The sequence below is a fragment of the Salvia splendens genome, chromosome 19 (assembly GCF_004379255.2).
Source record: "Salvia splendens isolate huo1 chromosome 19, SspV2, whole genome shotgun sequence".
NCBI classification, from domain to species: Eukaryota; Viridiplantae; Streptophyta; class Magnoliopsida; order Lamiales; family Lamiaceae; genus Salvia; species Salvia splendens.
Window position 1 is genome coordinate 642,082 of NC_056050.1, and position 11,150 is coordinate 653,231.

General features: G+C 38.5%; 1 pseudogene; it reads right to left on the reverse strand.

Moving 5' to 3' along the window:
- Positions 1 to 1,184: 1,184 nt before the first annotated feature.
- On the reverse strand, positions 1,185 to 5,716 carry LOC121779772 (annotated as a pseudogene).
- Positions 5,717 to 11,150: the final 5,434 nt, after the last annotated feature.

The following is an 11,150-nucleotide window of genomic DNA, read 5'->3' on the forward strand; positions in this document are numbered from 1 at the left end:
GGTTGCCTTGAAAGGACATTTACGTGTTTCGATGATACTCCCTCCGTCTCAGTTTAAGAGTCACATTTTTACCATTTAAGTCTGTTTCAGTTAAGAGTCACATTTAAAATTTATCATATTTGAACATAAAATGTAACCTCATGTTGCAATCAAATTTACACTCAATATCATTACTTTCATAAAATAAAATAAAACAAATTTCTAAACATACAAAAAGTCAAAAGGGTCATACTTTCCACTATCTCACTCCCAATTATTACACACTCCAACAACCACTACCTCACTTCAATTATTACAAACTCTAACAATTTCTTAAAATTTGTGTTATAATGATAGCATATTGAAAAATGATAGAGGGAGTATGTCTTAATGTGAAAATGATAGCATATGAAAAATGAAACCACTCCCATGATAAAACCATATTATCTCGATGACTATTTCATGCCAAACAATACCTCTTTCTTCTCTTACTCAATGTAAAGAAAAGGAGAGAAGAATCTGCAGTATGTCATTCTTACAAAAATATGATGAATATACTTTTTTACCTGGTAGTACTTATATTCAATATCAAACCTTAAGGTATACATTTTTGTTTCTCGTGGGTATAAATTTATAGTTCCATTCTAAAATTTTAAAACCAATCAAAAAAATCATAGAGTTTGGATTTGTGCACTACTATTCAAGACAAAAATATTTGATTGTCTACGTGTAATATATTGCTAGTGTTTTTTTAAATAAACGATATCATTTTCTTCATTCGTGTGTTTATTGTGGAGAAAAGATTATTTTATGATTAATTTCAAATAAAATTCACTAAAAGTTTTAGGTTTGAGTCCATCATGATATGTCCTAGATTTATGTTTATTTGCCTAGTAGTAGAGTGGTTAATATTCAAAGCCGAAGGTTCTGAAGACATCTCTCAATGTGTGTGTGTGTGTGTGTGTTGAACCTAGTTGAGTGAATGCCGAAAGCCAAAGGCAGTCCAAGTCAATTATGACACGACCTTTAAGAATGACTCCCTCAGTTCCATTCCAAGGTTGATGGCACACTTTATTTTTTAGTTTTCCAAGTCATAGGATCCATTTATTTGTTGAACTATTTACTCCATTGCATACATGACACTTCTAACGGAGGGACAGTCAATTTTGGAAAAGTTTATTGTCAACCTCTGTCACACATGAATCTATCAAATTCAGAAGAGAAAAACTTGCATCAATATCACAATTTCTCAGATCATCTCCACATAATACACAATTTCCAATTTCCGTCAAGAAAGGAAATAAAATGTCACTTCCAAAATTCCCCTGTTTCATAGGTTCTATCTAATCTAGATTTGTCATATTGATAATTTATCTAAAACAGTTAGTTACTGTCTTCTTCAGCCAACCTTCTATACATAAACTCTAATACCATCTGCTTCATTTAAAAAAATGCATGCTTTAAACTCTAAGGTAATCGCATAACGAGTTACTCTGTTCTTGCACGCTTCGATTGGGCTTCCTTCATCCAATCCACACATTCTTCTGTAGATCCGGAAGGATGTGCGAGCTGCCACTGGAGCAGTTTTTGTTGCTGACGAGAAGGGAACATGAAAAAAAGAGTCATTAACTTGTATCATATGCCGCAAGGAATTGGATAAAAAAAATCAATTTTAAACTAAACTAGGAAACATTTCAGTCCTTAGATCGTGAAAGATCATCTTCAATAATGAATTCACCACTTCGCTGAATGAATTCGTGGTATTGGGTTCAATATCTCATAGGGGAGGAAAATCCATATTCTTGAGTTCTATCATTTTCCGTAGCGAAGTCATCGTGTTTCACAGTTTGTAGTTATACTGACTTAACAAATCAAAAAACAAAGGTGCAAAGGCGTTTTTACCCATTCTTTAATGATAGGCCCTCCCGATTTTATCTGCAATATATCCATGATTCGTTTACCATCCACTAGTGGCTTCAGCTCCCAAACTTTGTCGAGTCCTGCATCGAAAGATGAAAAAAATTGAGAATAATTCCAACTTTTTCAATGAAGGGACGAAAAATTTATCAACGAATGGATAAAATAGTTTGAAGAAAAGAATTTACCCATGTCAAGAATTGCATTCTCAACCCTGCTATATAGTGCCCTTCTATCGTTCAATTCTGCATCCTTGTTTGAAGAATTTTCAATCAAACCGATATCTTGGGGGTGTAAGAGCAACGAAAGCACCAGAGAAGGACGCCAAAATTCCTTGATCTCGCGAAGTAGCAACCCTATGCATCATAAATTTGATCATGTGATTGAAATCCACATAATTAGATGCTTATCCCTCCATTTGGATTATTTCAAACACATGCACCATGGATAAATCTAGAGAATGAAAAAAACGAGGCTTAAAAATGAGAGAGATCATCTCACCGGTCAATATCCTGCGTTTTGATGGGAGTGGAACGTTGATAGTAACGCTTTTCTTGTCTCCTTCAAGAGTTTGTAAATTCTCATCAGATATGATCAAAGGGATCAAGGACAAGAAATTTTCTGCTGCGAGATGCATGCTCAAACCTGCATCGAGACGATTTCTATTCATGTAATGTTGAAAATCTTTAAATGATTCAAAATAATTAAAGAAAAAAACACCATACCGTTTCCGCATCACTAGCCTTCAGCTTGAGAGAACTGCGAAAAATGTAGCTAACAACGGGAATCTGTTTAAAAGAGGGAAAATTTATTAGATATACAGCACCCAACCCAATTAAGAAGCAAGTTATACACACTAGTTAACTTATTTTACCTTCTTCCCTTTCTTTTCCTCGTAAACAGCCTTTCTCAATGGCAGAAGCAATGCAGCATACAAGCACAGCCGCAACTGGTTGTCCTAAAACATTATAAAAAGACATCAAATACATAAGGGGAAAATGATTAATTGTTTGACTATCATCCCTCACTTCTTAGAAGCTTAGCAGTTCCAACAAATTTTAACAATAATGTAAATTCATCTTCTTATAAATTGGATACTTACAATGATCGAAGAGGGCCCTATTAATTGCAAAAGCCTCCACGCCGAATCCATGTAATCAACACAAAGCCTAGTCATGTAACATAAACCAATAAATACAAGTCCAAGGGATAATAAATCATAAATGAATAACATGTACGATGCCCCACCACAAAATTAATAATTTTATAACTTAATTACGATATAATCTATCATAATTCGACAAAGTTTGAATTTTATACAATAATAATGTACTCTAATTTTTAATTTATCAATCCTAATAATCAACTTTTATAATAATAAAAGTGGCATTAAATTCTAAAAATAATCCTTGATAATAAGTAGTACAAAATTCAACCAAACAAAATTGAAACTAAAGAAAAAAATTTTTAATTAATATATGAAAAAAATGAAAGTTGTATAGGAGTGGGACACAAAAAGTGGAGCACTTAGAAGGCTGTGATTAAGGAGATTACCTCTCGCATCCTTCTGGGGCCGGAGGCTCCGCTTTAAGCGGAAGACTAAACACAGCCCAAAACAGCTGCAGCTCGGAAATATGGAGCATCGCCTTCAGAGGTTCGTTGCCAGACATCATGAGATCAATCTGTGTAATGCGAAAGAAGAGAGACAATAATAGAGCTTTAGTTCTGAACTTCTGATAAGCAATAAAGATGCATGTTAAAGTATACCTCATGGCCAACTCGCTCTCGGCTAATTTTGTCAGCAATGGCAGCTATGACATCATCGTCTGCAGCAGCTTTTTCAGTTCTTCATCGAGCAAGAATCCAAACCGTGCACCTAAAATCAGGGCAAATCCTGACATATTAAGTGCTGATAATGTAAGAAAGAGGAGATGAGCAGAAGTTTTCTTTGGCCTACCAAACCGTATAGCTCGTAGAACTCGTAGGGGATCATCTAAAAACGTTTGCTTTGGAGGCAACGGGGTTACTATCTTCCCAGATTTCAAGTGTTCGATGCCTACAAATGGTAAATGAAAGAAACACTTAATCAACGAGACATCAGTGATAGCAGTCATACTAACAACATCAGGTTGGAAGAATATATTCGTACGCTCCAATATAACTTTTGGGCACACATATTAAGGAAATAGTGTTTTGCATGTAAAATAGTATGGTACACTAGATCCAAGTAACTTTTTGTGTGTAACAAAGTTTCCTTTTTAGAATGAGCTATTTTTAGTGGGACGGACTAAAAGGCCAAACATAACTTGTAGTATTACCTTTCTCCGTAAAATCTTCAACCGAACTTGTATTGATGTTGTAGAACAAGCTGTTATATAGAAGGTCGGGAAACCAAAAAAATCAAGAGGGAAACATTATACAGATATCATAGGAATACACACGAGATGCAATTGAAATGGGAGTGTTTGGACAAGTACCTATTGATCGTTAAATCCCTGCGATAAGCATCCTCTTTAGCACTGCCAAACCTCTGTAAGAACAATACGATTTATTTACAAATTTCATCTTTGATACTACACTAAACACCTCCCTACAGATAAAGCACGTACCATTGTTGGGATACGGCTATTCTCACTGTAGTCTTCAGCTCTCAAGTTGACAAAGTCGATCCACACATCAAAAAGACGCATCCTTGCTGTTTCCAAATGTTTCGACTGATCAGGATTGCTGCCATTATCGTGGAAATACAACATTAGGCTAACTTGCGCAATACCAAACTTTTTCATGTGGGGGTTTCGATGTGAAAGAAAAGGAAAAAGGTTTTGAGCCATATGATTGCGTATTCCAAGTATCATATGAACAAATGAGTTCTAAATTAATCATCCAATCAAATTAAATGGCAGATTAGCCAATATTATTTCTATCTATCATGTTAGTCAATGTAGACACTCCATTTACACATAAAATCGAAATTAAGCGAATGTGTGAAGAACTTAGCAAGATGAAAAGCAGAGAAATTTACCATTGAATCACACCAATTCCATGAGTCTCTACGCCTTCAGACGACAAGTACTCGTTCACTTTTTCACAAAACTCACGCCCCAGCATATCATCCAATGCAATATCAATATCATAGCAATCTTTCCCCAAGAGCTACATCATCACAAAAAAAAAGACTCATTGAAGCATAAATCAAACATAAAGCGAGCAAAAAACCCAAAAGTCGCCTTTTCACATTCTTAATGGAAATTATCAGAATTGCAGCTGCAATTTCTTTCTCACTGACGATCAATCCGCTCATAGACTAACTAACAAGTAATCACACAAAAACAAATTATCGATTCATCTCCCTCATATTTCACCAACGCGAAGAAAACTGTGACAGCGTCCAACCCTAGCAATATAAAGGGAAACAAAAATAGGAAAAGAAATAAGTGAAATCGAGTGACTGAGAGACCTTATCGCGAACCCAGCCGCCGGCGACGCGGAGCTGGGTTTGTAGTTTGAAGTGGCGGAGGACCTGCAGGAGACGGTCGAATATCTCCCTCTCCTTCGGTGTCAGATCAATTCGGTCCTTCACGTGAACGGACGGCGGCGATGTGCACATTGTTGCTGCTCCCGCGCTCCTCGAGGAGCTTAGAGTAACGCGGAATTGACTAAGACGCAGCTGCTGGAGCTGTGGATTAGGGCGCCGGAGCAGGGAATGGGCGAAGAGAGGCGGGAATTTGAAGCGGTTTAAGGAGAGAGAGAAAAGGGCTGCGGAAGAGGAATTGAGAAAACGGGGGTTTAGCAGTTTCATTGCATTCGAATAAATATATTGTCTTTTTATTCTTCTTCACTCAAATAAACTGTACTCTCTTCTCTTTCTCTCTCTAAAACAGAAAAAAATCTCCATAAATTGATCCACGTCTCGGATTCGGAATCAAAGCTCCAATTTTAAAATTCGATCAAATTAGCATCCAGTTCATTTGGAATCTGGTGTTATAGGTTAATTTTTGGGATCGATCGAGGTTGAAGAAAAGCGATAAGCAGATTCCAGGGAAGTGCTCAAATTGATTGGATCGAATTGCAGGTGATTTCACTCTCTCTTTTCTTAATCATCGTGACTGAATACCCTTAGTGATAGTTGAATCATCTGTTGAATTAGTTAAATTGATGAGGGAAATAATTGAGGCTTTGTTAAGCTGTTTTGTTTTGAAGATCATTGTGTTGCGCCACATGTTTGTAAATTTTCCTCTGTGAGGAAATTGGCAGATTTTGTAATCTACTTTGAATTTCTCCTGTTTTTGTTGACAAACTGCAAAATGCTGAGATTGTTTAGCAAAATTAAGCATATATTAGTCACCAGTTGAACACCAGATTTGGATTTGCTACTTGAAAATTCGTCAAATTTCTATGTAGTTTGTTTGTACAAATTGTTGTTCAAAAGGCTCTACCATCGAACTGTTAAACTAGCATATCGAACGGTGTGCATCGCATATATAACAAAATTGCACTATCATTTTGTCTTAGGTTTGAAGAGGCTATGATGGGAGTAGTGAACAAGTTTGTGATTGCATCAATGTGCATGTTTGCAGCTCCTCTCGCGATTCTATATGGATTCAAACACAATTTCTTACCCGGTAAGGCTCCCTTACTCGCTACTTGTATCATTGTTACATGCTGCAGTTGTAATTGTTATAGGCCTAAAGTTGTGAATATAATCATACTATCGGTTAGCATTTATCTTCTATAGATTCATATTCCTGAAGTTCCAGTTTTACCATGGTTGTAAATTGATGACAACAATGTTTGATAGTTACAGTTAAGCAGTTGTGTGTATATTGGTATGGGTTTTTCTATTTTTGTTCTAATATAGAACTTAGATTCCTCGTTTGTTCTAGCGTTTTTTTTGTTCCGGATTTGGGAGAGACGCATGACCCTCATGCGTCTCTTTTTAATGAACGCATGATCGTCATGCGTCTTTCATAGAGACGCATGAGGGTCATGCGTCTCTATTTTTTTTCGTTTTTTTTTTAACGACGCATGAGGGACATGCGTCTTAGGTATAGACGCATCTCCCTCATGCGTCTGTTGTTGTTTTTTAAAATATAATAGACGACGCATGAGCGTCATGCGTCTTAGGTAGAGACGCATGAGCCTCATGCGTTCTAACTTGCTTAAATCAGTTCCCACGGCAGAATAGGCAGAATACGCGAGAGAGAAAGAGAGGAAGACAACCCGTGCGATTTCCTTGGCGATTTCTTGGCGATTCCCTTCATATTTCGGTAAGTTTCCTTCAATTTTTCAACATTGTTCTCGTATTTGTTGTTATTTGCATATTATTAGGGTTTTGATAAATCTTTTGTATACTTACTATATTAGGGTTTAATGAAAAAAATTGTCTTTAATTGTTGTTGGTTTGTATATATATTTTGCAGAAATCATGCAAGTATACGTGAGTTTATATTGGGGTGGTGTAGAATATATCAACTTCCTCAAGTGGGTATTTGTTATGATCCTCCTCGTGCGAGAGCTTCCATCGTATTGGATTCATGTGTCTCATTATCTGAATTAGTTGCAATGATATGTGTTAAGATAAGAATAGATTCAAACCAACACTTCATCGAAATATCTTGGAGGCATTGTTTCTTGGGTACCGGTACGAGTTATGTATGTACTGCGGTTGACAGTGATCAAAGTGTGTTTATATGTTCAATGCGGCTCTAAATTCTACTCGGCATATTGAATTATTTGTTTAGTATTCGTATGTTGGAAATGCCTTCATCCCACCAATTGTTGATCATGGTGTTTGATCATCTACGAGGTTTGAACCTTTGAGCATGGATTGCGGTATGAATGAGCAAACAGATGTTGCAGATGCTGCTGATGTTGGATTGAATACTCAAGAGAATGTAGAGAAGAGCATGATGATGTTCATGTTGTACGAAGAGACCTTGATGATCCAGAATTGTCGTCATCCTCGTCTGATGAGATTTTAAGTGATGATTCTGGTGCTGACTCTAGTGATGAGGAGGTAGTGTATAAACCCGTCGTGCAAGGTGAACAACCACTTCCAGAATACGTTCACACCGGGTTGAAATATTTTCGCAGACTGCCTAGTGGTCCTTCTGAGGTACCTGAAGTTGGTAATGAACGCAGTACCATGTACTGGGATGAAGAACACCCATATCGGATTAATGCGGGAACAAAATTTGATAGCAAACTGCATGTGAAGACTGCTATTACTATGTGGAGTCTGAGGCAACACCGGCAATTTAGGGTGGTTGAGAGCAAAGTAAGAAGGTGGCATGCCGTGTGCAAATATCCAGCAGGGAGGACAGAAGATGGGACAGCTATTATCAGCGAGACCGACGCTGATAAAGCGAATGAATGTCGGTGGAAAGTTTCTGTTACACACATGGCCCATGATGATATGTGGGAGATTAGGAAGTGGTGTGGACGACATAGTTGTGAAGGCCATCGTAATGATAGAGGACATGCTAACTTTTCATCACCAATGATTTTTTGTGTATTCGACATCAGTTGCTTAAAAATGCCGAGTTCAGTGCCGCAGCCGTAAGAAATTTTGTTCATGACAAATTTCATGTGGTAATCAGTTATAAGAAGGCATGGTATGCACGGAGAAGGGCTTTAGAGATTGTATTTGGTGGATGGGAGGAGTCATTTAGGGATTTGCCAGGCTACATGCTTGAACTGCAGTATAGGAATCCAGGCACAATCGTTGAGTGGAGGCACAACGAGTTGTTGAGCCAGGGCCGTACTAAAGTCTTCTATTATGTGTTCTGGGCACTTGGGCCTGCTATACATGCTTTCCAGGAGTGCCAACCCGTTTTAACAATAGACGGGACTCACCTTCGAGGAAGATTTAAAGGTAAGCTTCTTGTTGCTTGTGGTGTTGATGCTAACAAGAGATGTCTGCCTGTTGCATATGCTGTTGTCGATGAAGAAACTGGCGACAGCTGGGAGTGGTTTTTGGATCATGTCAGAATCCATGTGGTGAAGTACGAAAGGGAGGTGTGCATCATTTCGGATAGGCATAAAGGAATCCTAAAGGCTATGCGTTCTGATGAATGGAAAAAGCCGCCGATATGTCACCACAAATTTTGTTTGATCCATGTGAGGAAAAATATCTTGACTAAACTTAAGGGTAAGGGAGGTAAAGCGAAAGGCATGATATGGGCATTGGGTGTCACAACTCAAGTACGCAAGTACGTGCGACGGCGACGTGCACTACGGGAGGAAAGTCTGTTGCGATACACGAGCTCAACAAAACCCACAAAGTCTAGTTGTTCTCCTCGTATTTGTTTTGCTTCATTGCAACCCCACGTTTCTTAACATCTCCCTCTGGCCCGTGTACTACTACTACTTGTTTTAATCCTAGCTACAGATTGTCGAATGTGGGAGAAAAAATCAAGACTTGTAAATCGAAAGAGATTTTATTCACCAGAAACGGTAGATAAAATTACACTTGAATACAGCCAGAATAACGACTATTAAAAGTCTCAAAACTAACTAACGGCTATTTCCATCTAACGGTCAGGATTAAACACGACTAACTAAGTACATCCAACGGCTGTTGAAACGAGTTGTTATAACAGCCGAACTCTTCTTCATGTTTTGATCGTTCTCTCCAGACCACGGAGCTGCCGAGCTACCGAACTTGGTGCCGAACTACCGAACTCTAACACCGAACTCTTTAAGCTCGTAACGAAAAACACACACCGAGCTCTGACACCGAACACCATCACCGAGCTCAAAAAACCGAAGCTATCACAATCTACCAACAAACTCCACCTGTGATAGCGGAGTCACCAACCAGAACTCCTCCTCTCCAGTCCACCAGTTTCAAACATAGCAGAAACTTTTCCTTAGGTAATGCTTAGTCAACATATCTGCGGGTTTTCTGAAGTGTGAACTTTGAATACTTTCACATTGCCTCTTTCAATCTCCTCCCTAATGAAGTGCAACCTCACGTCTATGTGCTTACTCCTCTCGTGATATACTTGATGCTTAGCCAAGCTCAATGCACTGTTGTTGTCACAACCAATGCTCACACTACATTGCTTTACACCAAAATCCTCCAAAATCCCCTTTAGCCACTTGCTTTCTTTCACAGCAGATGTCATAGCCATGAACTCAGCTCTGTGGTTGATAATGCAACCACTCCCTGCAAGCTGCTTTTCCAGCTGATGACGGATCCATACAAAGTAAATAGGAACCCAGACTGAGATCTCCTGGTGTCTAAGTTACCAGCAAAATCAGAGTCACACCAGCCAACCAAAGCATCCCCTTCATGGTCTTCTCCTCCCTGAACAGAATACCAACATCCGATGCTCCTTTCAAGTATCTCATCAACCACTTCAGTGCAGCCCAATGCTCCTTACCATGGTTGGACATATATCTACTTGTTACTGAAATAGCTTGTGCCACATCCGGCCTTGTGCTAATCATAGCATACATGATGCTACCAATGATGCTAGCATAAGGGATCTGTCTCATCTCATCTTCCTCAGCCTTACATTTTGGTTTCTGGTCTGCAGACAATTTATATTGTTGGCTCATAGGAACTGAGACTTCCTTGATGTTACTCATCTGGAACCTCTTGAGTATTCTCTGCACATAATCAGTTTGAGACAACACAATCTCTCTCTTCTTTCTATCTCTGAAAATAGACATACCCAGAATTCGTTTTGCAGAGCCTAAATCCTTCATCTCAAAAGCATTACTGAGATCAGCCTTAACTTTCTGAATTTCTTCAAACTTGCTCCAGCCAAGAGCATATCATCCACATATAAGAGTAAGTATGCCACAGCAGCTCCACCTACACTCTTAATGTAGACACACTCATCATAGCTTGATTGATCAGAAAACCACTCTAACCATGTGATCATCAAACTTCTTATGCCACTGCCTACTTGCTTGTTTCAGACCATATATGCTCCTTTTCAACAAGCACACCTTTCCCTCATCACCTGGCCTCTCAAAGCCTTTTGGTTGTGCCATATAGATGGTTTCTTTCAAGTCTCCATGCAAGAAGGCTGTCTTGACATCAAGTTGTTCAAGCTCCCAATCTCTTCTTGCAACAATAGCCAACAAGATTCTGATACTAGTGTGTTTCACAACAGGTGAAAACACTTCATCATAGTCAATACCATGTTCTTGTGTGAAACCCCTAGCAACCAACCTTGCTTTAAATCTGACACTTTTACCATCAGCTCCTTCCAGCTTCTGTTTGAAAATCCATTTGCAAC